The sequence below is a fragment of the Tachypleus tridentatus genome, chromosome 7 (genome assembly GCF_004210375.1).
Source record: "Tachypleus tridentatus isolate NWPU-2018 chromosome 7, ASM421037v1, whole genome shotgun sequence".
Taxonomy (NCBI): domain Eukaryota; kingdom Metazoa; phylum Arthropoda; class Merostomata; order Xiphosura; family Limulidae; genus Tachypleus; species Tachypleus tridentatus.
This window is the reverse complement of record NC_134831.1, coordinates 98,582,282-98,609,634: the sequence shown is the minus strand read 5'-3', so window position 1 is coordinate 98,609,634 and position 27,353 is coordinate 98,582,282. Positions and strand designations below refer to the sequence as shown.

The 27,353-nt window shown below is 34.3% G+C and overlaps 1 long non-coding RNA gene across 1 annotated transcript; it reads left to right on the top strand.

Annotated features, from left to right (window-relative positions):
- Positions 1-2,504: 2,504 nt before the first annotated feature.
- On the top strand, positions 2,505-16,176 carry LOC143258068 (uncharacterized). The gene is made up of 3 exons (XR_013032126.1): positions 2,505-2,607; positions 15,151-15,205; positions 15,605-16,176. It is a non-coding gene; the product is annotated as an uncharacterized LOC143258068 (long non-coding RNA).
- Positions 16,177-27,353: the final 11,177 nt, after the last annotated feature.

Sequence of the window (27,353 nt, the reverse complement as noted above, 5' to 3'; positions counted from 1 at the left end):
CCAATGAAAAAATATAAATATTCATGTAAGATCAAATTATTCAGAAATGTAGTTGGCAACAATATTTACAGTATCAAAGTTTTATTACCCCAGTGACCTTAAAACGGTAAGCCGGAACTCGATACGGCAGTGGAGCAGAGAGGGGACTCAGATAGCCATTGTGTAGCTGGTGCTTAACTTACCGAAACAACAAACAAACTTGAGTTTTTTATGAGTTTTTTTAATTATAAAATATTATTGGAAACTACGAAGACTTGCTAATTGTTGTACGTTTAACATTTGTTTGTTTGTAGTGAAGCATAATGCAGATGGGATATTTAATAATAGCCGCCAGAACACCGCTGTGCCACTGGACGTTAATTGTCCTAAATGTGGACTTAAAACTTTACGAGGGTTTATATTAGGCACTAATTGTATGCATAATGTTTTTTTAGAAGGTCTGCTCTCTTCTTTTAATTTTTAAACAGAAATTTGATAGAACATGGCACACAAAGTCTGTCATAATGTTTAGAATTAATTTTTTTGTTGCTTTGCAAGCTATGAATAATTTATAATTTTTTGAAAAATATTGTTTTAATGGAACATGTACAGTTTTATGTTTACACAGTTCTTTTCAAAGACCCGGCATGGGTTCGCATCCCGAATCGCGCTAAACATGCTCACACTTTCAGCGGTGGGCGTTATAATGTGACGGTCAATCCTACTATTCGATTGATAAAGAGTAGTCAAGAGTTGGCGGTGGGTGGTGATGACTAGCTACCTTTCTAGTCTTACACTGCTAAATTAAGTACGGCCCCTTTAGATAGTCCTCGAGGTAGCTTTGTGCGAAATTCAAATAAACAAACAATCTTTTCAAAAGTAACCATCCAGTGGCTTCCTCTATCAATTCACTATTAACATTTGCCTCCCAATTTTGGGTTCACAGACAACTTTCAGCCTTCACAAAGACAGACCCGACATGGCCTGGTGGGTTAAGACGTTCGACTCATAATCCGAGGGTCGCACCAAACATGCTCGCCCTTTTCAGCCGTGGGTCGTTATAATGGTACACTCAATCTCACTATTCGTTGAGTTGAAATTCAAAACAAACAAGCACAAAAGACGACAATAAATAAAACTTCTGGACTCAAATCAGCTCAGACTAATATAGGCCTAGCCTCTACAGTATGTACTTGTTTCAGCATAATAAACGAATACTAACTTGGTTTATTTCTCGTGTATAAATATCCTTGTAGTGATTGTAGGTTACGTTCATTAACAAAACCAAGCGCCACCTTAAAAACGCGGTCTCTAAATACTTGGGGTGTTCAATGGAACCAGCCGTCCATTACTTAAACCTAGTCTCTCATCTATTCGTTCACATGTTGAACTCATAAGTCACCATATTTTTATACAACGGGTCTGGCATGGCCAGTGGTTAAAGGCACTGACTCGTAATCTGAAGGTTGCGGGTTCCAGATCCCGTCACACCAAACCTGCTCGCCCTTTCAGCCGTGGGGGCATTATAATATGACAGTCAATCCCCACATTCCTTAGTAAAAGTAGCCCAACAGCTGGCGGTGGGTGTTGACTATTGCCTTCTCTCTAATCTATCACCCTTAAAATTTGGGATGGCTAGCGTATGATAGCCCTCGTGTAACTTCGCGGAATTCAAAAGTAAAACAAAACAAATAGACTGCTGGAAGTGGCAAAGTTTGTTCTGTTTTTTCTAGAGAATCGACCACAGTTCGATATATGACGGAAAGAAAACAAAGCTGCTTCTTTAACCTAAACGTTTTCGATTAATCACCATCTACTAACCATGCCTTGGGTGATTGTGGCTACTGAAATGAACTGGGCCAGAAAACCATTAACGTAGAATATTTAGATAATTATCATTAAGGTTCAAATCATACATACTTAAACGTTAAGAGCCAATACTTATAGAACTCGTATTGATGCTGTAAATTAAACAGAGAATTTATTTCTTTTACATATTGGTTTGTATTGAATTTCGCGCAAAGCTACACGAGGCTATCTGAGCTAACCTAATTTGGCAGATAAAAGAAAGTAGACAGTTAGTCATCACCATCCACCGCCAACTCTTGGGCCACTCTTTTATCAACAAATAGTGGGATTGACCGTCACATTATAACGTCACCACACGGGTGAAGGGCAAACATGCTTGGTGTAAGGATTCGAACCGTGACCCTCAGTGTTCCGGGTCCTAACCACCTAATGACTGTGCACTTTGTGAATGAAATAGAACAAATCTTCCCGACCTCTTACGTGAGTTGTCTCAGCCAGTATAGCGGGAAGTTTACGAATTTACAACGCTAAAATCAGGGGTTCGATTCCCCTCGGTGCACTCAGCAGAGAGAGAGCTCGATGTGGCTTTGCTATAAGAAAACACACCCATTCACATTCCGTGTTTCTAGGATTCATCGTATTAAGATTAGATAATTTAAAACAATCGGTCACGCTTATCAATATTTTGTGAGAACGAAAATATGTGACTGTAAAGTGTGGGATAAAAATGAAAAGAACAGGTGTACATGAATAATATATATATAACTCTATAACACTGCTTAAACTGATTAGTAGAGTTTCAGGAAGTCCACATAGAAAGTAAGTATCTGTCTGTTTAACTTCTGTGGTTGTATAGAAAATATATCATAGAAAGTAAGTATCTGTCTGTTTAACTTCTGTGGTGTATAGAAAATATATCATAGAAAGTAAGTATCTGTCTGTTTAACTTCTGTGGTGTATAGAAAATATATCATAGAGAAGTAAGTATCTGTCTGTTTAACTTCTTGTGGTGTATAGAAAATATATCATAGAAAGTAAGGAGTATCTGTCTGTTTAACTTCTGTGGTGTATAGAAAATATATCATAGAAAGTAAGGTATCTGTCTGTTTAACTTCTGTGGTGTATAGAAAATATATCATAGAGTGAGGTATCTGTCTGTTTGCTTCTGTGAGACTATAGAAAATATATCATAGAGGCAATGCGAGACTGTCTGTTTAACTTCTGTGGTTGTATAGAAAATATATCATATTGTGAGGTATCTGTCTGTTTAACTTCTGTTGTGTGAAAATATATCATAGAAAGTAAGCATCTGTCTGTTTAACTTCTGTGGTGTGTATAGAAAATATATCATAGAAAGTAAGTATCTGTCTGTTTAACTTCTGTGGTGTATAGAAAATATATCATAGAGAAGTAAGTATCTGTCTGTTTAACTTCTGTGGTGTATAGAAAATATATCATAGAAAGTAAGTATCTGTCTGTTTAACTTCTGTGGTGTATAGAGAAAGTATATATCATATAGAAAGTAAGTTGAGTATCTGTCTGTTTAACTTCTGTGGTTGTATAGAAAATATATCATAGAAAGTAAGTATCTGTCTGTTTAACTTCTGTGGTGTATAGAAAATATATCATAGAAATGAGTAAGTATCTGTCTGTTTAACTTCTGTGGTGTATAGAAAATATATCATAGAAAGTAGGAGTATCTGTCTGTTTAACTTCTGTGGGTGTATAGAAAATATATCATAGAAAGTAAGTATCTGTCTGTTTAACTTCTGTGGTGTATAGAAAATATATCATAGAAAGTAAGTATCTGTCTGTTTAACTTCTGTGGTGTATAGAAAATATATCATAGAAAGTAAGTATCTGTCTGTTTAACTTCTGTGGTGTATAGAAAAAATATATCATAGAGAGTAAGTATCTGTCTGTTTAACTTCTGTGGTGTATAAGAAAATATATCATAGAAAGTAAGTATCTGTCTGTTTAACTTCTGTGGTGTATAGAAAATATATCATAGAAAGTAAGTATCTGTCTGTTTAACTTCTGTGGTATATAGAAAATATATCATAGAAAGTAAGTATCTGTCTGTTTAACTTCTGTGGTGTATAGAAAATATATCATAGAAAGTAAGTATCTGTCTGTTTAACTTCTGTGGTGTATAGAAAATATATCATAGAAAGTAAGTATCTGTCTGTTTAACTTCTGTGGTGTATAGAAAATATATTATTGAAAATAAGTATCTGTCTGTTTAACTTCTGTGGTGTATAGAAAATATATCATAGAAAGTAAAGTATCTGTCTGTTTAACTTCTGTGGTGTATAGAAAATATATCATAGAAAGAGTAAGTATCTGTCTGTTTAACTTCTGTGGTGTATAGAAAATATATCATAGAAAGTAAGTATCTGTCTGTTTAACTTCTGTGGTGTAGAAAATATATCATAGAAAGTAAGTATCTGTCTGTTTAACTTCTGTGGTTGTATAGAAAATATATCATAGAAAGTAAGTATCTGTCTGTTTAACTTCTGTGGTGTATAGAAAATATATCATAGAAAGTAAGTATCTGTCTGTTTAACTTCTGTGGTGTGTAGAAAATATATCATAGAAAGAAAGTATCTGTCTGTTTAACTTCTGTGGTGTATAGAAAATATATCATAGAAAGTAAGTATCTGTCTGTTTAACTTCTGTGGTTGTATAGAAAATATATCATAGAAAGTAAGTATCTGTCTGTTTAACTTCTGTGGTTGTATAGAAAATATATCATAGAAAGTAAGTATCTGTCTGTTTAACTTCTGTGGTGTATAGAAAATATATCATAGAAAGTAAGTATCTGTCTGTTTAACTTCTGTGTATTGTATAGAAAATATATTATAGAGAAGTAAGTATCTGTCTGTTTAACTTCTGTGGTTGTGTAGAAAATATATCTCATAGAAAGTAAGTATCTGTCTGTTTAACTTCTGTGGTGTATAGAAAATATATCATAGAGAGTAAGTATCTGTCTGTTTAACTTCTGTGGTTGTATAGAAAATATATCATAGAAAGTAAGTATCTCTGTCTGTTTAACTTCTGTGGTGTATAGAAAATATATATCATAGAAAGTAAGTATCTGTCTGTTTAACTTCTGTGGTGTATAGAAAATATATCATAGAAAGTAAGTATCTGTCTGTTTAACTTCTGTGATTGTATAGAAAATATATCATAGAAAGTAAGTATCTGTCTGTTTAACTTCTGTGGTGTATAGAAAATATATCATAGAAAGTAAGTATCTGTCTGTTTAACTTCTGTGGTGTATAGAAAATATATCATAGAAAGTAAGTATCTGTCTGTTTAACTTCTGTGGTGTATAGAAAATATATCATAGAAAGTAAGTATCTGTCTGTTTAACTTCTGTGGTTATTGTAGAAAATATATCATAGAAAGTAAGTATCTGTCTGTTTAACTTCTGTGGTGTATAGAAAATATATCATAGAAAGTAAGTATCTGTCTGTTTAACTTCTGTGGTTGTATAGAAAATATATCATAGAAAGTAAGTATCTGTCTGTTTAACTTCTGTGATTGTGTAGAAAATATATCATAGAAAGTAAGTATCTGTCTGTTTAACTTCTGTGGTGTATAGAAAATATATCATAGAAAGTAAGTATCTGTCTGTTTAACTTCTGTGGTTGTATAGAAAATATATCATAGAAAGTAAGTATCTGTCTGTTTAACTTCTGTGGTGTATAGAAAATATATCATAGAAAGTAAGTATCTGTCTGTTTAACTTCTGTGTGGTGTAGAAAATATATCATAGAAAGTAAGTATCTGTCTGTTTAACTTCTGTGGTGTATAGAAAATATATCATAGAAAGTAAGTGTATCTGTCTGTTTAACTTCTGTGTTGTGTAGAAAATATATCATAGAAAGTAAGTATCTGTCTGTTTAACTTCTGTGGTGTATAGAAAATATATCATAGAAAGTTAGTATCTGTCTGTTTAACTTCTGTGGTGTATAGAAAATATATCATAGAAAGTAAGTATCTGTCTGTTTAACTTCTGTGGTGTGTAGAAAATATATCATAGAAAGTAAGTATCTATCTGTCTGTTTAACTTCTGTGGTGTATAGTAAGAAAATATATCATAGAAAGTAAGTATCTGTCTGTTTAACTTCTGGTGTATAGAAAATATATCATAGAAAGTAAGTATCTGTCTGTTTAACTTCTGTGGTGTATAGAAAATATATCATAGAAAGTAAGTATCTGTCTGTTTAACTTCTGTGGTGTATAGAAAATATGTTATTGTAAGTATCTGTCTGTTTAACTTCTGTGGTGTATAGAAAATATATTATTGTAAGTATCTGTCTGTTTAACTTCTGTGGTGTATAGAAAATATATTATTGCTAAATATAAACAACATTGTAACATTTGAAGCTTTGTACTGTCAGTTCCGGTTCGTATTTTAGTAAACACTCCTTAATAAGCTGCAGAGCGGAACGCGTTAAATGTTTGTTTGTTTGTTTTGAATTTCGCGCAAAGCTACTCGAGGGCTATCTGCGCTAGCCGTCCCTAATTTAGCAGTGTAAGACTAGAGGGAAGGCAGCTAGTCATCACCACCCACCGCCAACTCTTGGGCTAGTCTTTTACCAACGAATAGTAAGATTGACCGTCATGTTATAATGCTCCCACGGCTGAAAGGGCGAGCATATTTGGCGCGACCGGGATTCGAACCCGCGACCCTCAGATTACGAGTCGAACTCCATAACACGCTTGGCCATGCCGGGCCTGCGTTAAATGTTCAATTAAATAAAATAACATTTTTTTGTGTTGTAAGGCCGTTTATTTCTCGGGTTAATAGGTGTCCGTCTGTTCTTTCCAAAATAACTTTGATGTTTGAGGTTTGATCAAAAAGTTCTAAGACTTTACTTTTATTCCAAATAATAACGTACATACATCAGTATTGTATGCTATTCTCTTCAAAGTAATCTCCCACGATGATTCAATGTTCCTGTCATTTTGGAAGCAATACTGGAAGTCTTCTACTGTTATGTTCTGATTTACATTATTATGGATGTTGGAATGTCATCAAATCTCTTTCCTTTCAATTAATTTTGATTTTTGGGAACAGAAAAAAACATAGAAGGAGTAAGATCGGGAGAATATGAGGGTGTGGCATCAGACACAGCAGTGTGTGTAGGTGAGTTCTTATAACAAACACAGCTGTGTGTGATGGTGCGTTATTATAATAAACACAGCAGTGTGTGATGGTACGTTGTTATAATAAACACAGCAGTGTGTGATGGTACGTTCTTCTAATAAACACAGCAGTGTGTGATGGTGCGTTGTTATAATAAACACAGCAGTGTGTGTAGGTGAGTTCTTATAATAAACACAGCAGGTGTGTGATGGTGCGTTGTTATAATAAACACAGCAGTGTGTGATGGTACGTTGTTATAATAAACCACAGCAGTGTGTGAAGGTGTGTTGTTATAATAAACACAGCAGCGTGTGATGGTGTATTGTTATAATAAACACAGTTAAGTGTGTGATGGTGTGTTGTTATAATAAACACAGCGGTGTGTGATGGTACGTTGTTATAATAAACACAGCAGGTGTGTGATTGTGTGTTGTTTATAATAAACACAGCAGTGTGTGATGGTGTGTTGTTATAATAAACACAGCAGTGTCTCGATGGTGTGTGTTGTTATAATAAACACAGCAGCGTGTGATGGTGTGTTGTTATAATAAACACAGCAGCGTGTGATGTGTGTGTTGTTATAATAAACACAGTTGCGTGTGTGATGGTGTGTTGTTATAATAAACGCACAGCAGTGTGTGACGGTACGTTGTTATAACAAACACAGCAGCGTGTGTGATGGTGTGTTGTTATAATAAACCACAGCAGTGTGTGATGGTGCGTTGTTATAATAAACACAGCAGTGTGTGATGGTGCGTTGTTATAATAAACACAGCAGCGTGTGATGGTGCGTTGTTATAATAAACACAGCAGTGATGTGTGTAGGTGAGTTCTTATAACAAACACAGCTGTGTGTGATGGTGTGTTGCCATAATAAACACAGCAGTGTGTGATGGTACGTTGTTATAATAAACACAGCAGTGTGTGATGGTACGTTGTTATAATAAACACAGCAGTGTGTGAAGGTGTGTTGTTATAATAAACACAGCAGCGTGTGATGGTGTATTGTTATAATAAACACAGCAGTGTGTGATGGTGTGTTGTTATAATAAAACACAAAGTGTGTGATGGTACGTTGTTATAATAAACACAGCAGTGTGTGATTTGTGTGTTGTTATAATAAACACAGCAGTGTGTGATGGTGTGTTGTTATAATAAAGCAACACAGCAGTGTCTGATGGTGTGTTGTTCATAATAAACCACAGCAGCGCGATGATGATGGTGTGTTGTTATAATAAACCACAGCAGCGTGTGATGAGTGTGTTGTTATAATAAAACACTGCGGTGCGTGATGGTGTGTTGTTATAATAAACACAGCAGTGATGTGATGGTGTGTTGTTATAATAAACACAGCAGTGTGTGATGGTGCGTTGTTATAATAAACACAGCAGTGGTGTTATTGTGATGGTGCGTTGTTATAATAAACAGCGCAGCGTGTGATGGTGCGTTGTTATAATAAACACAGCAGTGTGTGTAGGTGAGTTCTTATAACAAACACAGCAGTGGCGGTGTAGGTGAGTTCTTATAATAAACACAGCAGTGTGTGATGGTGCGTTGTTATAATAAACACAGCAGTGTGTGATGGTACGTTGTTTATAATAAAACACAGCAGTGTGTGAAGGTGTGTTGTTATAATAAACACAGCAGCGTGTGATGGTGTATTGTTATAATAAGCACAGCAGTGTGTGATGGTGTGTTGTTATAATAAAACCACAGCAGTGTGTGATGGTACGTTGTTATAATAAACACAGCAGTGTGTGATTGTGTGTTGTTATAATAAACACAGCAGTGTCTGATGGTGTGTGTTGTTATAATAAACACAGCAGTGTCTGATGGTGTGTTGTTATAATAAACACAGCAGCGTGTGATGGTGTGTTGTTATAATAAACACAGCAGCGTGTGATGGTGTGTTGTTATAATAAACACAGCAGTGTGTGATGGTGTGTTGTTATAATAAACACAGCAGTGCGTGATGTGACAGTACGTTGTTATAATAAACACAGCATTGTGTGATGGTGTGTTGTTATAATAAACCACAGCAGTGTGTGATGGTGTGTTGTTATAATAAACACAGCAGTGTGTGATGGTGCGTTGTTATAATAAACACAGCAGTGTGTGATGGTGCGTTGTTATAATAAACACAGCAGCGTGTGATGGTGCGTTGTTATAATAAACACACAGCAGTGTGTGATGGTGCGTTGTTATAATAAACCACAGCAGTGTGTGATGGTGTGTTGTTATAATAAACATAGCAGTGTGTGATGGTGTGTTGTTATAATAAACACAGCAGTGTGTGACGGTGCGTTGTTATAATAAACATAGCAGTGTGTGATGGTGTGTTGTTATAATAAACACAGCGTGTGTGTGTGACAGGTGCGTTGTTATAATAAACACAACGTGTGTGTGATGGTGTGTTGTTATAATAAACATAGCAGTGTGTGATGGTGCGTTGTTATAATAAACACAGCAGTGTGTGATGGTGTGTTGTTATAATAAACATAGCAGTGTGTGATGGTGTGTTGTTATAATAAACACAGCAGTGTGTGATGGTGTGTTGTTATAATAAACCCACAGCAGGTGTGTGATGGTACGTTGTTATAATAAACACAGCGGTGTGTGATGGTACGTTGTTATAATAAACACAGCGGTGTGTGATGGTGTGTTGTTATAATAAACACAGCAGTGTGTGATGATGGTACGTTGTTATAATAAACACAGCCAGTGTGTGATGGTGCGTTGTTATAATAAACACAGCAGTGTGTGATGGTGTGTTGTTATAATAAACACAGCAGTGTGTGAAGGTGTGTTGTTATAATAAACACAGCAGTGTGTGTGAAGGTGTGTTGTTATAATAAACACAGCAGTGTGTGACAGTGTGTTTGTTATAATAAACACAGCAGTGTGTGATGGTGTGTTGTTATAATAAACATAGCAGTGTCTGATGGTGTGTTGTTATAATAAACATAGCAGTGTGTGATGGTGTGTTGTTATAATAAACACAGCAGTGTGTGATGAGTACGTTGTTATAATAAACACAGCGTGTGTGTGATGGTACGTTGTTATAATAAACACAGCAGTGTGTGTGAAGGTGTGTTGTTATAATAAACACACAGCAGTGTGTGATGATTGTGTTGTTATAATAAACACAGCGGTGTGTGAAGGTGTGTTGTTATAATAAACACAGCAGTGTGTGATGGTACGTTGTTATAATAAACCACAGCGGTGTGTGTGATGGTGTGTTGTTATAATAAACCAGCAGCAGTGTGTGATGGTGAGTTGTTATAATAAACACAGCAGTGTGTGATGATTGCGTTGTTATAATAAACACAGCAGTGTGTGATGGTGCGTTGTTATAATAAACACAGCAGTGTGTGATGGTGCGTTGTTATAATAAACACAGCAGTGTGTGATGGTGCGTTGTTATAATAAACCACAGCAGTGTGTGATGGTGCGTTGTTATAATAAACACAGCAGTGTGTGATGGTGCGTTGTTATAATAAACACAGCAGTGTGTGATGGTGCGTTGTTATAATAAACACAGCAGTGTGTGATGGTGCGTTGTTATAATAAACACAGCAGTGTGTGATGGTGCGTTGTTATAATAAACACAGCAGTGTGTGATGGTGCGTTGTTATTATAACAGCACAGCAGCGTGTGATGGTGCGTTGTTATAATAAACACAGCAGTGTGTGAAGGTACGTTGTTATAATAAACACAGCAGTGTGTGATGGTGCGTTGTTATAATAAACACAGCAGTGTGTGATGGTGCGTTGTTATAATAAACACAGCAGTGTGTGATGGTGCGTTGTTATAATAAACACAGCAGTATGTGATTGTGTGTTGTTATAATAAACACAACAGTGTGTGATGGTGAGTTCTTATAATAAACACAGCAGTATGTGATTGTGTGTTGTTATAATAAACACAACAGTGTGTGATGGTGAGTTCTTATAATAAACACAGCAGTGTGTGAAGGTGTGTTGTTATAATAAACACAGCAGTGTGTGATGGTGAGTTGTTATAATAAAGAATCCTGACACGATCCAAAGGAAATATCCAGTTCATCAGCAGTTCGATTTTTTTTTTCATCTTAGCGACCCTTATAACCAGTGGACGATGTCGATGGTCGCCCAGAACGTTGGTCATCTTTGACCGATTCTCGGCCACCTTGGAAGAGTTTTATCCACTGATAAACGACAGCCTTACTTAATCAGTCATCACCAAAGGCAGTTTTTAACATTTCTGTCTCTCCATTTTTCACACAAAACATGATAGAAACATGTTGCTCTTATTTTCTGTCTATTTTATTACGACAGGAGCAAGAGGTACGTCTGTCTTTGAACACGTTTTTCGTAACACGAGTATAATGTCTGGAGAAATGGCTTGTTCGTGTGGTAGACCACTATTTGTACTTTGTATACACTTGAGGGAAGCTCACTACATCTGTATTGGTGCCTGAACAGAAGAAATCTTAGAACTTTTTGATCAGACCTCCTATTACATTAAAACTAATATGACAATGTGTATTTTTTAACAATCTTATGTCGCAGTTCTTTTTGGCGAACACGCGGGGTGGAGTTCCAATACCCACAGGGTATGTGAGAAGTGTTTATTGAGGTCAAGAGGTCATACGCCGCTATAGTTTCAAATAGTAGCAACAGAGATTATTTGTTTGTTTTTAAAGTTCGCGCAGAACTACACGAGGGGTACCTGTGCTAGCCATCCCTAATTTTGCTTGTTTGTTTGTTTGTTTTGGAATTTTGCACAAAGCTACTCGAGGGCTATCTGTGCTAGCCGTCCCTAATTTAGCAGTGTAAGACTAGAGGGAAAGCAGCTAGTCATCACCACCCACCGCCAACTCTTGGGCTACTCTTTTACCAACGAATAGTGGGATTGACCGTCACATTATACACCCCCACGGCTGGGAGGGCGAGCATGTTTAGCGCGACGCGGCGCGAACTCGCGACCCTCGGATTACGAGTCGCATTTAGCAGTGTAAAGCTAGAGGGAAGGCAGCTAGTCACCCATCGCCAACTCTTGGGGTACTCTTTTACCAACGAATAGTGAGAATGATCGTAACATTATAACTATCCCGCAGCTGAAAGGGTGAATACGTGTGGTGTGTTGGGAATTCGAAACTACGACAGTCAGATTACGAGCCGAGAAACCTAACCCTGTAAAATCCCACTGAGAATCACTAGAGAGGGCGTTAAGTATTAAAAATGAGTGTCTTTGATTAGGTTCTAATTATTTAATAATGATTTTAGTAGAATGCGCCTGTTGCTTTAATACTGTTTTTTTTTAAATGAAAGATATATTGCACTATTTATACACATGTTCATTAAAAGCAAAAACGGCTCACTTTCTCTTAATGTTTAATTGTGAGCATAAAACAAATACAATTTTTTACCTTTACCCTGAGAAGGTTTTGCAATGTGATTCGTATGTGTCTGAGTGTCTGGTTTTCGCGCGACCTCTATAAGCGAAAATTTTACATAAGATGGGAACTTATCATGGAACCGTCTTCCTCAAATTTAGTCTGGACCACATCCAGATTCTGGATTACTTTGAATTTTCGCGATTTTGGATTAATAAATGTGTAAAATGTGATCGGATTTCTAACCAAATTTCATGCGCATATTAAGGATGAGACTCTTCATCACACTACAAAACATGATCCTGAACGTTGATCATTCTGATCTAAAAACGAGTTTCTGAGTTTCGAAGGTGAAATTTTACGTTATCCAATGTAAACGCATGCAATCTCGAAAAGGAGCGAGAGGGTATAATCTCTGATTGTTCTTGTTAAATTTTTGTTCAATCACGTGCGTATTTTCAGATTCGTTTTAGTTTAGTTGGATAGAAACTGCAGATTAACTGGATGCTCTCCAGAAATGTTTTGCACAAGCATCGCTTTCTTTGAACCCCACTGAATTTGACACACACAAACGAAGAAAAATATACCAGAAAATTTTCACTACCTAAACAACGATAGGTGTTGTAGTCGAGTTTTAGCGCGGTTCCTTTACTGAAAAGCAAGAAAACAATTTAAATGTGTTAAGACCTGATATAAAATTAAAAGTTTCGTTTAGTTTTGTCCCAGTCTGATAAAACATGCATTATATACGAAAAACAACGCCATCCTTTTCAGATGGCTCTCCACGTGACTGATGGTCACTCTGATTTCAAAATTAGGTATTTTATATCCTAACTTGTTATTGAAAAGGCTTATTTCTGTTTCTACACAGCAATCTTTCCCAAGAGAAAGTTTGACACCTTTGTTGATTGACCCAGTTTCGTGAGTAAGTAGGGTGTGAGGAACTTAGTGGCGCTTTTGTTTGACATTGTATATTAAAACTCTATACTTGATATTAATAGGAATTTTGAAAAAGTATATATCAACTAAAGAGGATAGAAAATACGCAGTAGGCCTTTGTGCTATACACATGCTGGTTCTAAAGACAGAGGTACAAGTCATAAGGTGATTAAACAATTAATAACTGTTTAAGTGTCCCCATTTTCTAGTTCTTGACGCTTACAAGTGTAATGGCCATCACCCTACACATAACGTTTAAAAGTACGAGGCATCATTTTGAAATATATATCTTCATGCTTCTAAACACACAAATAAATTTCTCATCGTTGCACTCGGAAAACGTTTGTGAAGTTTGGTGCTGCCATCTATAGAACTGTGGAGAGAGAAACTGAATAATACCATTGTACAAAGTATTAGGACAAAGTGAAAGATTAGATTTCAGGCGACTTTCAAAGAACAATTAAAACAAATTACAGGTGAAATATTCAAAACAAATATTAATGTTCATATTTAGTGCAACAGAAACTCGGTGAAAGTGTTTAAGTTCAGTAAACAATTAATGTTTTATGTCCCTTTTATGTGCCTCCCAGTGGAATGTCTGCGGACTTACACTATAAAACCAGGTTTCGATGCCCATGGTGGGCAGAGTACAGATAGCCCATTGTGTAGCTTTGCGCTTAATTCTAAATAAACTCTTTTATTTTAATAACCTCAGACAGTCTTTCATGCATCATTGCAACATATTTAATCAAAGTGTCCTTTGGTATTTTACTCCAAATGTCTCTAATACATTTCCATGAAGTTTCTAATACATTTCCATAAAGTTTCTAATAAATTTCCATAAAGTTTCTAATACATTTCCATAAAGTTTCTTTGGAAATAACTGTTGATTTGTCAAGTACTGATCTATAAAATCCCAGATCTACTCAACTGGGTCGAGATGGGGGCTCTTTGAGGGCCAACTGGCAAAGCAAACTCTTTGCTCTACTGACAATTCTCTATGCTTTTTTTGTGGGATGTGGCATGACAAAAAATTTAATATATAGTGTTGAAATCCGCTGTTATCAAGGTATACTTGGGGAGTGCTATTTAATTTGTTTCTTTTAGTATACACTCTTATTATATGCTAGCTCGTATCTAGTTAACGTCTATATAGCTAAGACACTGTTTGGGGTACCATGATAGTTATTTTAGACCCTAAAATTTCATCAGCATGTTTATTCAAACAGAGCCCTTATGACATTCCCTTGGTACAATTATATGGAAATTCTAAAAAATGACAAACACCCTGGCTCATTCAGTCAACAAGGATCAATGAACCGATACCATAGTGTTGAAATTATGGCGTGGAAGAATTAGCCCATAAAATGGAAAGAATGACAAAATATTTTCTTGTCCTAACACTTTTACACATACATACAAATTTACAAGCTAAATCAACATAGGATATTATAATCGAAATAACTGTTATCTTGTCTCAGTGGTTAACGTGCTGGACTATAGATCCAGGGCCTATCGTTTGTGATCTTTTATCTCAGATTTGTTTGTTTGTTCAAAGCTAAACACAAAACTATACAATGAGACATCTGTGCTATGCCCACCGATAGTGTCGAAACCTGGTTTCTCGCGTTGTAAGTCAGGAAACATACCGCCGTTCCAATGGGGGAGAATTTTTTGTTTGGCGAGTATTGTCTTTTGAAACTCCGCTTGCAGTTATATACTTGTGAATAATACAAGCCTATGTTAATAGACAACACTCGAGAAAGTACCACAAAATCCATTGATTATTGAAACTGATAAACAAACGTAGAATTTGTATATTAATAAACTGTTTGAAATTTAACAACAAAGCTTTTATTTTAACCATAATAAATTCCTTTTGTAACAGATGAAGGCCGGTTTGGTGGTTTTCTGTTTTGTCCTTTCTATTACACTTTGTTACGGTAAGTTTTAGCCTACTTATATCAAGTTTATGTATAAATGAAAAACAAAAACACGAGAGTTTTTTTGTTTTTTGCTGATAAACTTATTCTAAGGTACTTCATTTATAACTAAAGTGTGGATACCACAATTGATAAAGTCACACTGACATAAAGGTGCTAATGTTTAAATATGGTTTTGTTCACTCTTTAAAGTTTAATTCTACTTCATAGAATAAAATAAATAATTCGCAGCTAAGTTTAACACTTACGTAGACAGGTTCTGTCTTAAAAACTTTGTTTATAAGAATGTTTTGTTTTTAGTTCATCTGAGAAACTTTAATTATATAAACATTATTATTTTTAAACGTTTTGGGCGAAATTTCTATCAATAAAATAACCAGTGTATGTGTATTTTTTCAGCCGATGTAAATTGTGGGTCTATATTCACTTGCGCTGATGGCCACACGTGCTGCCCTCATTCGATCCACACCTATGTGTGTTGTCCTGCGACTGGCGCAGTTTGCTGTGGAGATGATGATTTTTGTTGCCCTAGTGGCACTTCATGTGATTATTCGAAACAGGCTTGCACGAAAGGATACGGGACTATTTTTGCTAAACTGAAAACGTACAGTTTTCATTAATAAACTAAATGTTACTTACGATTGTTCTTAACCCAGAAAAAATTATTATTTTGGATTTCCTGGAAAATAAAAACAAGTTATTCATCAATATTTGTGTGAATTAGAATATGTTTAGTTACTCATCATGTGATTTCATGTGTATTATAACCATAACAAAGAATGAAAACTGTCTTTATTATCGGATAATCAGGGTTTGTATATGGTTATAACACATTTTTTTCTTCATCAAGTACGTCACTTATAATTAGTGAATTTGTAAAATAGGAAATAAGAGCAGGGATGGGGCAAGTTTTCTTAATGAAATAACTTATACCCATGCTTTTATGATAATAAATAGGTGTTTCAGATTTGTTTACTGAGTACTTCTATAATTATCAGAAGAATGTTTTGTACAGTCATTTTTAGTAACAAAATATCATATTTTAATCAAATAAAAATAGATTAAACATTTTGCTATTTACGCCTTCACCACTAGATGACACTAGCGTAACAATCATACAAAGAAATTATATGTTAAAGCATCAGTGTTAGTACTGACAACAAACGCAAAGTAATATTTCTTAATAATCGTTGAAAACATTCCGTCTTCAAAATGCCGTAAATTTAACTTTACGAAGAATGAATTAATCGATCTAACATGTTTGTTTAGCATATTTAGTTAAGAGTTTTAAGTTCTGGTTGGGATTGACAGTTAGATGCTCAAGTTACAATCTGCGGTTGGCTGGGTCGAATCAAATTACCAAAACACACTCGTCATTTCTAGCATAGAAGCATTACAAGGTGTGATTTTAATTGTGGTCAAATAAAAACTGATGGCAGTTACTGTAATGAAGTCAAAAGTTTTATTAATAAACTTAAAAAGCGTTAATTTCTTTTTGCACACTTATTAACCATTTCTTAGGCTAAGCACGAGTTTCTAACAGGATTAAACATAGTTATATGAAAATAATTTACTGAAAGTATTTTTAATGACTAACACACTATAACTGTTAATAGAGGTGCGAATTTGTCTCCTTTAGGCGACCTAGCTTTGAAATGCTACATTTGGTTAATAGGTAAGGCTAGAGATCTCTCTAAGTTTCGTAGAAGCATGATAAAATATTGAATGTCGTCCTAGCAGAAATGTTTTTAAATCACAGATAGACCTTTTGCTTTATACGTTCAAAGATATACTATAAGAATCTATATACAGTAGAAACCATCAAGAGAATATTTCTCACACTAGGATGCAACTGTTAGACAATTCAGAAACACAGGCTTGTTAGTTCACGAGACACTAGACTTTGTTCTGTTTGAAATGTTAATTTAGAAATAGTGTGTATTTTATTTATCTAAGTGCAGAACATTACATAAACTCCCACAAAGAAGCCGAGAACTGATTATTTCACATTAAAATAAAAGAATCCAGCTTCAGCAAAAGCCCTAAAACGTTACATAAACTCCCACAAGAAAGCCGGGAACTGATTATTTCACATTAAAATAGAAGAATCCAGCTTCATCAAAAGCCCTAAAACATTACATAAACTCTCACAAGAAAGCCGAGAACTGATTATTTCACGTTAAAATAGAAGAATCCATCTTCAGCCCAAAACATGTGGTCTGTTGATGGTTTGAACCATCCTCTGTACTGAAGACAGAGTAAAACATATGATCTGTTGAGACATATTAACTATGCTCTGTATTGAAGATTGAGTAAAACATGTGATCTGCTGAGACACATTGAATCATCTTTTTTAATGAAGGTAGACTAACACATGTGCTCTGTTGAGACACATTAAACCACCCTCTGTACTGAAGATAGAGTAAATCATGAGATCTGTTGAGACACATTAAACCACCCTCTGTACTGAAGATAGAGTAAATCATGAGATCTGTTGAGACACATTAAACCACCCTCTGTACTGAAGATAGAGTAAAACACGTGCTCTGTTGAGACACATTAAACCACCCTCTGTACTGAAGATAGAGTAAAACACGTGATCGGGTGAGACATTGAACTATCTTCTGTTCTGAAGATAGAGTGAAACATGTGATCTGTTGAGACACATTGAATCATCTTTTGTGCTGAAGATAGAGTGAAACATATGGTCTGTTAAAACACATTGAATCATCTCCTTTAATGAAGATAGACTAACACAATCATCCTCTGTATTGAAGATAGAGTGAAATATGTGGTCTATTGAGATACATTGAATCATCTTCTTTGATGACAATAGACTAACACATGTAGTCTGTTGATACACATTAAACATCGTCTGTACTGAAGATAGAGTAAAACATATGATCTATTGAGACATATTAACCATCCTCTATATTGAAGATAGAGTAAAACATGTGATCTGTTGACCCACAATAGATCATCCTCTGTACTAAAGACAGAGTAAAACATGTGATCTGTTAAGACACATTAACCATCCTCTGTACTGAAGATGGACTAACTCATGTGATCTGTTGAGACACATTAATCCATCTTCTGCACTAAAGATAGAGTAAAATATTTGATCGTCTGAGACAGTGAACCAACTTCTGTACTGAAAATGGAGTGAAACATGTGACCTGTTCTACCACGTTAATTATCTCCTGTACTAAAAACAGACTAAAATATGTGTTCTGTTGAAATACATTAACCATTTTTTGTACTGACGATAGTCTAAAACATGTGGAGTGTTGAGACACATTAAACAGTCCTCACTACTAAAGATAGACTAAACGTTGTGGTCTGTTGAAACACATTAAACAGTCCTCACTACTAAAGATAGACTAAACGTTGTGATCTGCTGAAACACATTAAACAGTCCTCACTACTAAAGATAGACCAAAACATGTGATCTGTTTAAACACATTAAACCGTCTTCTCTACTAAAGATAGACTAAACCTTGTGATCTGTTGAAACACATTAAACAGTCCTCACTACTAAAGATAGACTAAACGATGTGGTCTGTTGAAACACATTAAACAGTCCTCACTACTAAAGATAGACTAAACGTTGTGGTCTGTTGAAACACATTAAACCGTCCTCTCTACTAAAGGTAGACGAAACGTTGTGATCTGTTGCAACACATTAAACCGTCCTCTCTACTAAAGATAGACTAAACCTTGTGATCTGTTGAAACACATTAAACAGTCCTCACTACTAAAGATAGACTAAACGTTGTGGTCTGTTGAAACACATTAAACAGTCCTTACTACTAAAGATAGACTAAACGTTATGATCTGTTGAAACACATTAAACCGTCCTCACTACTAAAGGTAGACTAAACGTTGTGATTTGTTGAAACACATTAAACAGTCCTCTCTACTAAAGATAGACTAAACGTTGTGGTCTGTTGAAACACATTAAACCGTCCTCTCTACTAAAGATAGACTAAACGTTGTGATCTGTTGAAACACATTAAACAGTCCTCACTACTAAAGATAGACTAAAACATGTGGTCTGTTGAAACATATTAAACAGTCCTCACTACTAAAGATAGACTAAACATTGTGATCTGTTGAAACACATTAAACCGTCCTCTCTACTAAAGATAGACTAAACCTTGAGATCTGTTGAAACACATTAAACAGTCCTCACTACTAAAGATAGACTAAAACATGTGATCTGTTGAAACACATTAAACCGTCCTCTCTACTAAAGATAGACTAAACGTTGTGATCTGTTGAAACACATTAAACAGTCCTCACTACTAAAGATAGACTAAAACATGTGATCTGTTGAAACACATTAAACCGTCCTCTCTACTAAAGGTAGACTAAACGTTGTGATCTGTTGAAACACATTAAACCGTCCTCTCTACTAAAGATAGACTAAACCTTGTGATCTGTTGAAACACATTAAACAGTCCTCACTACTAAAGATAGACTAAACGTTGTGGTCTGTTGAAACACATTAAACAGTCCTCACTACTAAAGATAGACTAAACGTTGTGGTCTGTTGAAACACATTAAACAGTCCTTACTACTAAAGATAGACTAAACGTTATGATCTGTTGAAACACATTAAACCGTCCTCTCTACTAAAGATAGACTAAACATTGTGATCTGTTGAAACACATTAAACAGTCCTCACTACTAAAGATAGACTAAACGTTGTGGTCTGTTGAAACACATTAAACCGTCCTCTCTACTAAAGATAGATTAAACGTTGTGATCTGTTGAAACACATTAAACAGTCCTCACTACTAAAGATAGACTAAACGTTGTGGTCTGTTGAAACACATTAAACAGTCCTCACTACTAAAGATAGACTAAACGTTGTGGTCTGTTGAAACACATTAAACCGTCCTCTCTACTAAAGGTAGACTAAACGTTGTGATCTGTTGAAACACATTAAACCGTCCTCACTACTAAAAATAGACTAAACGTTGTGATTTGTTGAAACACATTAAACCGTCCTCTCTACTAAAGATAGACTAAACATTGTGATCTGTTGAAACACATTAAACAGTCCTCACTACTAAAGATAGACTAAGACATGTGATCAGTTGAAACACATTAAACCGTCCTCTCTACTGAAGATAGATTAAACGTTGTGATCTGTTGAAACACATTAAACAGTCCTCACTACTAAAGATAGACTAAACGTTGTGGTCTGTTGAAACACATTAAACAGTCCTCACTACTAAAGATAGACTTAACGTTGTGGTCTGTTGAAACACATTAAACAGTCCTTACTACTAAAGATAGACTAAACGTTGTGATCTGTTGAAACACATTAAACCGTCCTCTCTACTAAAGGTAGACTAAACGTTGTGATTTGTTGAAACACATTAAACAGTCCTCACTACTAAAGATAGACTAAACATTGTGATCTGTTGAAACACATTAAAGAGTCCTCACTACTAAAGATAGACTAAACATTGTGATCTGTTGAAACACATTAAACAGTCCTCACTACTAAAGATAAACTAAAACATGTGATCTATTGAAACACATTAAACCGTTCTCTCTACTAAAGATAGACTAAACGTTGTGATCTGTTGAAACACATTAAACAGTCCTCACTACTAAAGATAGACTAAACGTTGTGATCTGTTGAAACACATTAAACAGTCCTCACTACTAAAGATAGACTAAAACATGTGGTCTGTTGAAACACATTAAACAGTTCTCACTACTAAAGATAGACTAAACGTTGTGAACTGTTGAAACACATAAAACAGTCCTCACTACTAAAGATAGACTGAAACATGTGATCTGTTGAAACACATTAAACAGTCCTCACTACTAAAGATAGACTAAACGTTGTGGTCTGTTGAAACACATTAAACAGTCCTCACTACTAAAGATAGACTAAACGTTGTGGTCTGTTGAAACACATTAAACAGTCCTTACTACTAAAGATAGACTAAACGTTATGATCTGTTGAAACACATTAAACCGTCCTCTCTACTAAAGGTAGACTAAACGTTGTGATTTGTTGAAACACATTAAACAGTCCTCACTACTAAAGATAGACTAAACATTGTGATCTGTTGAAACACATTAAACAGTCCTCACTACTAAAGATAGACTAAACATTGTGATCTGTTGAAACACATTAAAGAGTCCTCACTACTAAAGATAGACTAAAACATGTGATCTGTTGAAACACATTAAACAGTCCTCACTACTAAAGATAGACTAAACGTTGTGATCTGTTGAAACACATTAAACAGTCCTCTCTACTAAAGATAGACTAAACGTTGTGATTTGTTGAAACACATTAAACTGTCCTCTCTACTAAAGATAGACTAAACGTTGTGATCTGTTGAAACACATTAAACCGTCCTCTCTACTAAAGATAGACTAAACGTTGTGATCTGTTGAACCACATTAAACAGTCCTCTCTCCTAAAGATAGACTAAACGTTATGATCTGTTGAAACACATTAAACCGTCCTTTCTACTAAAGGTAGACTAAACGTTGTGATTTGTTGAAACACATTAAACAGTCCTCACTACTAAAAATAGACTAAACGTTGTGATTTGTTGAAACACATTAAACAGTCCTCACTACTAAAGATAGACTAAAACATGTGATCTGTTGAAACACATAAAACCGTCCTCTCGACTAAAGATAGATTAAACGTTGTGATCTGTTGAAACACATTAAACAGTCCTCACTACTAAAGATAGACTAAACGTTGTGGTCTGTTGAAACACATTAAACAGTCCTCACTACTAAAGATAGACTAAACGTTGTGGTCTGTTGAAACACATTAAACAGTCCTTACTACTAAAGATAGACTAAACGTTGTGATCTGTTGAAACACATTAAACCGTTCTTACTACTAAAGGTAGAGTAAACGTTGTGATTTGTTGAAACACATTAAACCGTCCTCTCTACTAAAGATAGACTAAACGTTGTGATCTGTTGAACCACATTAAACAGTCCTCTCTCCTAAAGATAGACTAAACGTTGTGATCTGTTGAAACACATTAAACTGTCCTTTCTACTAAAGATAGACTAAACGTTGTGATTTGTTGAAACACATTAAACAGTCCTCACTACTAAAGATAGACTAAAACATGTGATCTGTTGAAACACATAAAACCGTCCTCTCTACTAAAGATAGATTAAACGTTGTGATCTGTTGAAACACATTAAACAGTCCTCACTACTAAAGATAGACTAAACGTTGTGGTCTGTTGAAACACATTAAACAGTCCTCACTACTAAAGATAGACTAAACGTTGTGGTCTGTTGAAACACATTAAACAGTCCTTACTACTAAAGATAGACTAAACGTTGTGATCTGTTGAAACACATTAAACCGTTCTTACTACTAAAGGTAGACTAAACGTTGTGATTTGTTGAAGCACATTAAACCGTCCTCTCTACTAAAGATAGACTAAACGTTGTGATCTGTTGAACCACATTAAACAGTCCTCTCTTCTAAAGATAGACTAAACGTTGTGATCTGTTGAAACACATTAAACAGTCCTCACTACTAAAGATAGACTAAACGTTGTGATCTGTTGAAACACATTAAACCGTCCTCTCTACTAGAGATAGACTAAACGTTGTGATTTGTTGAAACACACTAAACAGTTTTCACTACTAAAGATAAACTAAACGTTGTGATTTCTTGAAACACATTAAACAGTCCTCACTACTAAAGATAGACTAAACGTTGTGATCTGTTGAAACACAGTAAACAGTCCTCACTACTAAAGATAGATTAAACGTTGTGATTTTTTTGAAACACATTAAACCGTCCTCAATACTAGAGACAGACTAAACGTTGTGATTTGTTGAAACACATTAAACAGTCCTCACTACTAAAGATAGACTAAACGTTGTGATTTCTTGAAACACATTAACAGTCCTCACTACTAAAGATGGACTAAACGTTGTGATCTGTTGAAACACAGTAAACAGTCCTCACTACTAAAGATAGACTAAACGTTGTGATTTGTTGAAACACATTAAACCGTCCTCTCTACTAAAGATAGACTAAACGTTGTGATCTGTTGAAACACATTAAACAGTCCTCACTACTAAAGATAGACTAAACGTTGTGATTTCTTGAAACACATTAAACAGTCCTCACTACTAAAGATAGACTAAACGTTGTGATCTGTTGAAACATAGTAAACAGTCCTCACTACTAAAGATAGACTAAACGTTGTGATCTGTTGAAACATATTAAACCGTCCTCTCTACTAAAGATAGAATAAACGTTGTGATGTGTTGAAACAGATTAAACAGTTGTCACTACTAAAGATAGACTAAACGTTGTCATCTGTTGAAACACATTAAACAGTCCTCACTACGAAAGATAGATTAAATGTTGTGATCTGTTGAAACACATTAAACCGTCCTCTTTACTAAAGATAGATTAAACGTTGTGATTTGTTAAGACACATTAAACCATCTTCTGTACTGAAGGTATAGTAAAACATGTGATATGCTGAAACACATTAACCATCTTCTGTACTGAAGATAGACATGTGGTCTGTTCAGACACACTGAATCATCATCTGTACTGAAGATAGTGTAAAACATGTGGTCTGTTGAGACACATTGAATCATCTTCTTTGATGAAGATAGACCAAGACATGTGGTCTGTTGAAACATATTAACCATCTTCTCTACTAAAGACAGAGTAAAACATTTGATCTGTTCAGATACATTAACCATCTTCTGTATTGAAGATAGACATGTGGTCTGTTGAGACGCATTAAATGATTAAACCGTCCTCTCTACTAAAGATAGATTAAAACACGTGATATATTGATCTATTGAGAGACATTTAACCATCATATGTACTGAAGATTGAGTGAAACATGTGATCTGTTGAGACACATTAACCATCTTCTCTATTGAAGATAGAGTTAAACATGTCGAAAACCTCTTGTGCCACTTTCTTTTGCTAGTTGTGATCTGATACATACTGTTATAATACACTGTGGTCCATGTCTTTTGACATCTGGTTTGAAGAAGAGAACAATCATCTTCTTTAGTCGACACAATCTTCAAATTGAGCATCTTCTAGATGAACATCAAAGTTTCGCCATATCATCTGTCATCTATTTATAAATCGTAAACTTTAAACTGGCCAACAGTCAGTCCATACACGTTTTACCATCTTGCCCACAGCAAGCCCAGATTATTGTTATAGTTAAAGGTAGCCATATGTGATATTCGATGGAATTATAATAATAAAATTGTAACTTTTTTATTGTAGGACTAGGACTTTTTTAATTATTTGGCAAAACTAATGTCTAGTCCAGTGCATGTCGATAACATATTAGTTTACGTCTTCTGTAACAGCTGGTAAAGTATAGGCTACGTTCACTTATAAGTTAAATTTCACAAACATTTCAACAGATTCATATTGTATACACCTAACTTAATCATAAACTTACTTGCAGAATTTCTTCGTTTATTAATCAATAACATGCACTCTGACCTAACAACTTACTGACAGAGAGACACACTAACCGTCATTATTAACACTGAAATGAATACCTTATTGATCCATTGCTTCGTCCAGTTACTGTTTGTTTGTTTTTTGGAATTACGCACAAAGCTACTCGAGGGCTATCTGTTCTAGCCGTCCCTAATTTAGCAGTGTAAGACTAGAGGTAAGGCAGCTAGTCATCACCACCCACCGCCAACTCTTGGGCTACTCTTTTACCAACGAATAGTGGGATTGATAGTAACATTATACACCCCCACGGCTGTGAGGGCGAGCATGTTTAGCGTGACGCGGGCGCGAACCTGCGACCCTCGGATTACGAGTCGCACGCCTTACGCTCTAGACCATGCCAGGCCTCGTCCAGTTACTACCTCAGTAAATTCTGTTACTATGTAAGGCTTCTAAATATTGCGTATTCATTACGATTAAATAACTCTAGCAAAACAAACAACGAAACTAAAATATTCAAAAGCTCACGTTAGTGTAACATTTGTAATTATACAAGCGTGGTACATTAACATCAATTTAAAACATAATGTTTCATCTACACATTGAATTATAACACAATGCTTCAAATTTTCAAAGTTGTGTTTACAGGCCCGGAATGGCCAGATGGGTTCAGGCGTTCGACACGTAAACCGTGGGTCGCGGGTTCGAATCCTTGTAACACCAAACATGTTCGCCCTTTCAGCCGTGGGGGCGTTACAGTTTGACGGTCATTGGTAAAAGAGTTAGCTCAAAAGTTGGCGGTGGGTGATGATGACAAGCTGCCTTCCTCTAGTCTTACACTGCTAAATTAGGGACGGCTAGCGCAGATAGCCTGCGTAGCTTTGCACGAAATTCAAAAGAAACAAATTTGTTTTAAATTTCGCGCAAGGTTACACGAGCTAGCTGCACTGCCAGTGACTAATCTAACAACGACAGGCTAAAGGGAACACAAGTAGTCAACAACATATACCGCCAACTCTTGGGCTACTTTTTAAAGCAACGAATAGTGACATTGACCGAAAATTACAACATTCTCAAGGCTGAAAACGTAAACATGTTTGATGACAGGATTTCAACATGTGACCCATAGGTTGCAAGTTGAGCCTAAATCACTAAATTTATGCCAGACAAAAAATTGTTAGATAACACTTCGTTGTGTTTATAAGTAACTTTTTCATAAGTAACTATTGATAATAACAAATATTATTATGTTTTTTCATAAGTAACTATTGATAATAACAAATATATTATGTTTTTCATAAGTAACTATTGATAATAACAAATATTATTATGTTTTTCATAAGTAACTATTGATAATAACAAATATTATTATGTTTTTTCATAAGTAACTATTGATAATAACAAATATTATTATGTTTTTTCATAAGTAACTATTGATAATAACAAATATTATTATGTTTTTTTCATAAGTAACTATTGATAATAACTATTGATAAATATTATTATGTGTTTTCATAAGTAACTATTGATAATAACAAATATTATTATGTTTTTTCATAAGTAACTATTGATAATAACAAATATTATTATGTTTTTCATAAGTAACTATTGATAATAACAAATATTATTATGTGTTTTCATAAGTAACTATTGATAATAACAAATATTATTATGTGTTTTCATAAGTAACTATTGATAATAACAAATATTATTATGTTTTTTCATAAGTAACTATTGATAATAACAAATATATTATTATGTTTTCATAAGTAACTATTGATAATAACAAATATTATTATGTGTTTTCATAAGTAACTATTGATAATAACAAATATATTATGTTTTTTCATAAGTAACTATTGATAATAACAAATATTATTGTGTTTTTCATAAGTAACTATTGATAATAACAAATATTATTATGTTTTTTCATAAGTAACTATTGATAATAACAAATATTATTATGTGTTTTCATAAGTAACTATTGATAATAACAAATATTATTATGTTTTTTCATAAGTAACTATTGATAATAACAAATATTATTATGTTTTTTCATAAGTAACTATTGATAATAACAAATATATTATGTTTTTTCATAAGTAACTATTGATAATAACAAATATTATTATGTTTTTCATAAGTAACTATTGATAATAACAAATATTATTATGTGTTTTCATAAGTAACTATTGATAATAACAAATATTATTATGTTTTTCATAAGTAACTATTGATAATAACAAATATTATTATGTTTTTTCATAAGTAACTATTGATAATAACAAATATTATTATGTGTTTTCATAAGTAACTATTGATAATAACAAATATTATTATGTGTTTTTATAAGTAACTATTGATAATAACAAATATTATTATGTTTTTTCATAAGTAACTATTGATAAAACAAATATTATTATGTGTTTTCCTAAGTAACTATTGATAATAACAAATATTATTATGTTTTTCATAAGTAACTATTGATAATAACAAATATTATTATGTGTTTTCATAAGTAACTATTGATAATAACAAATATTATTATGTGTTTTCATAAGTAACTATTGATAATAACAAATATTATTATGTGTTTTCATAAGTAACTATTGATAATAACAAATATTATTATGTGTTTTCATAAGTAACTATTGATAATAACAAATATTATTATGT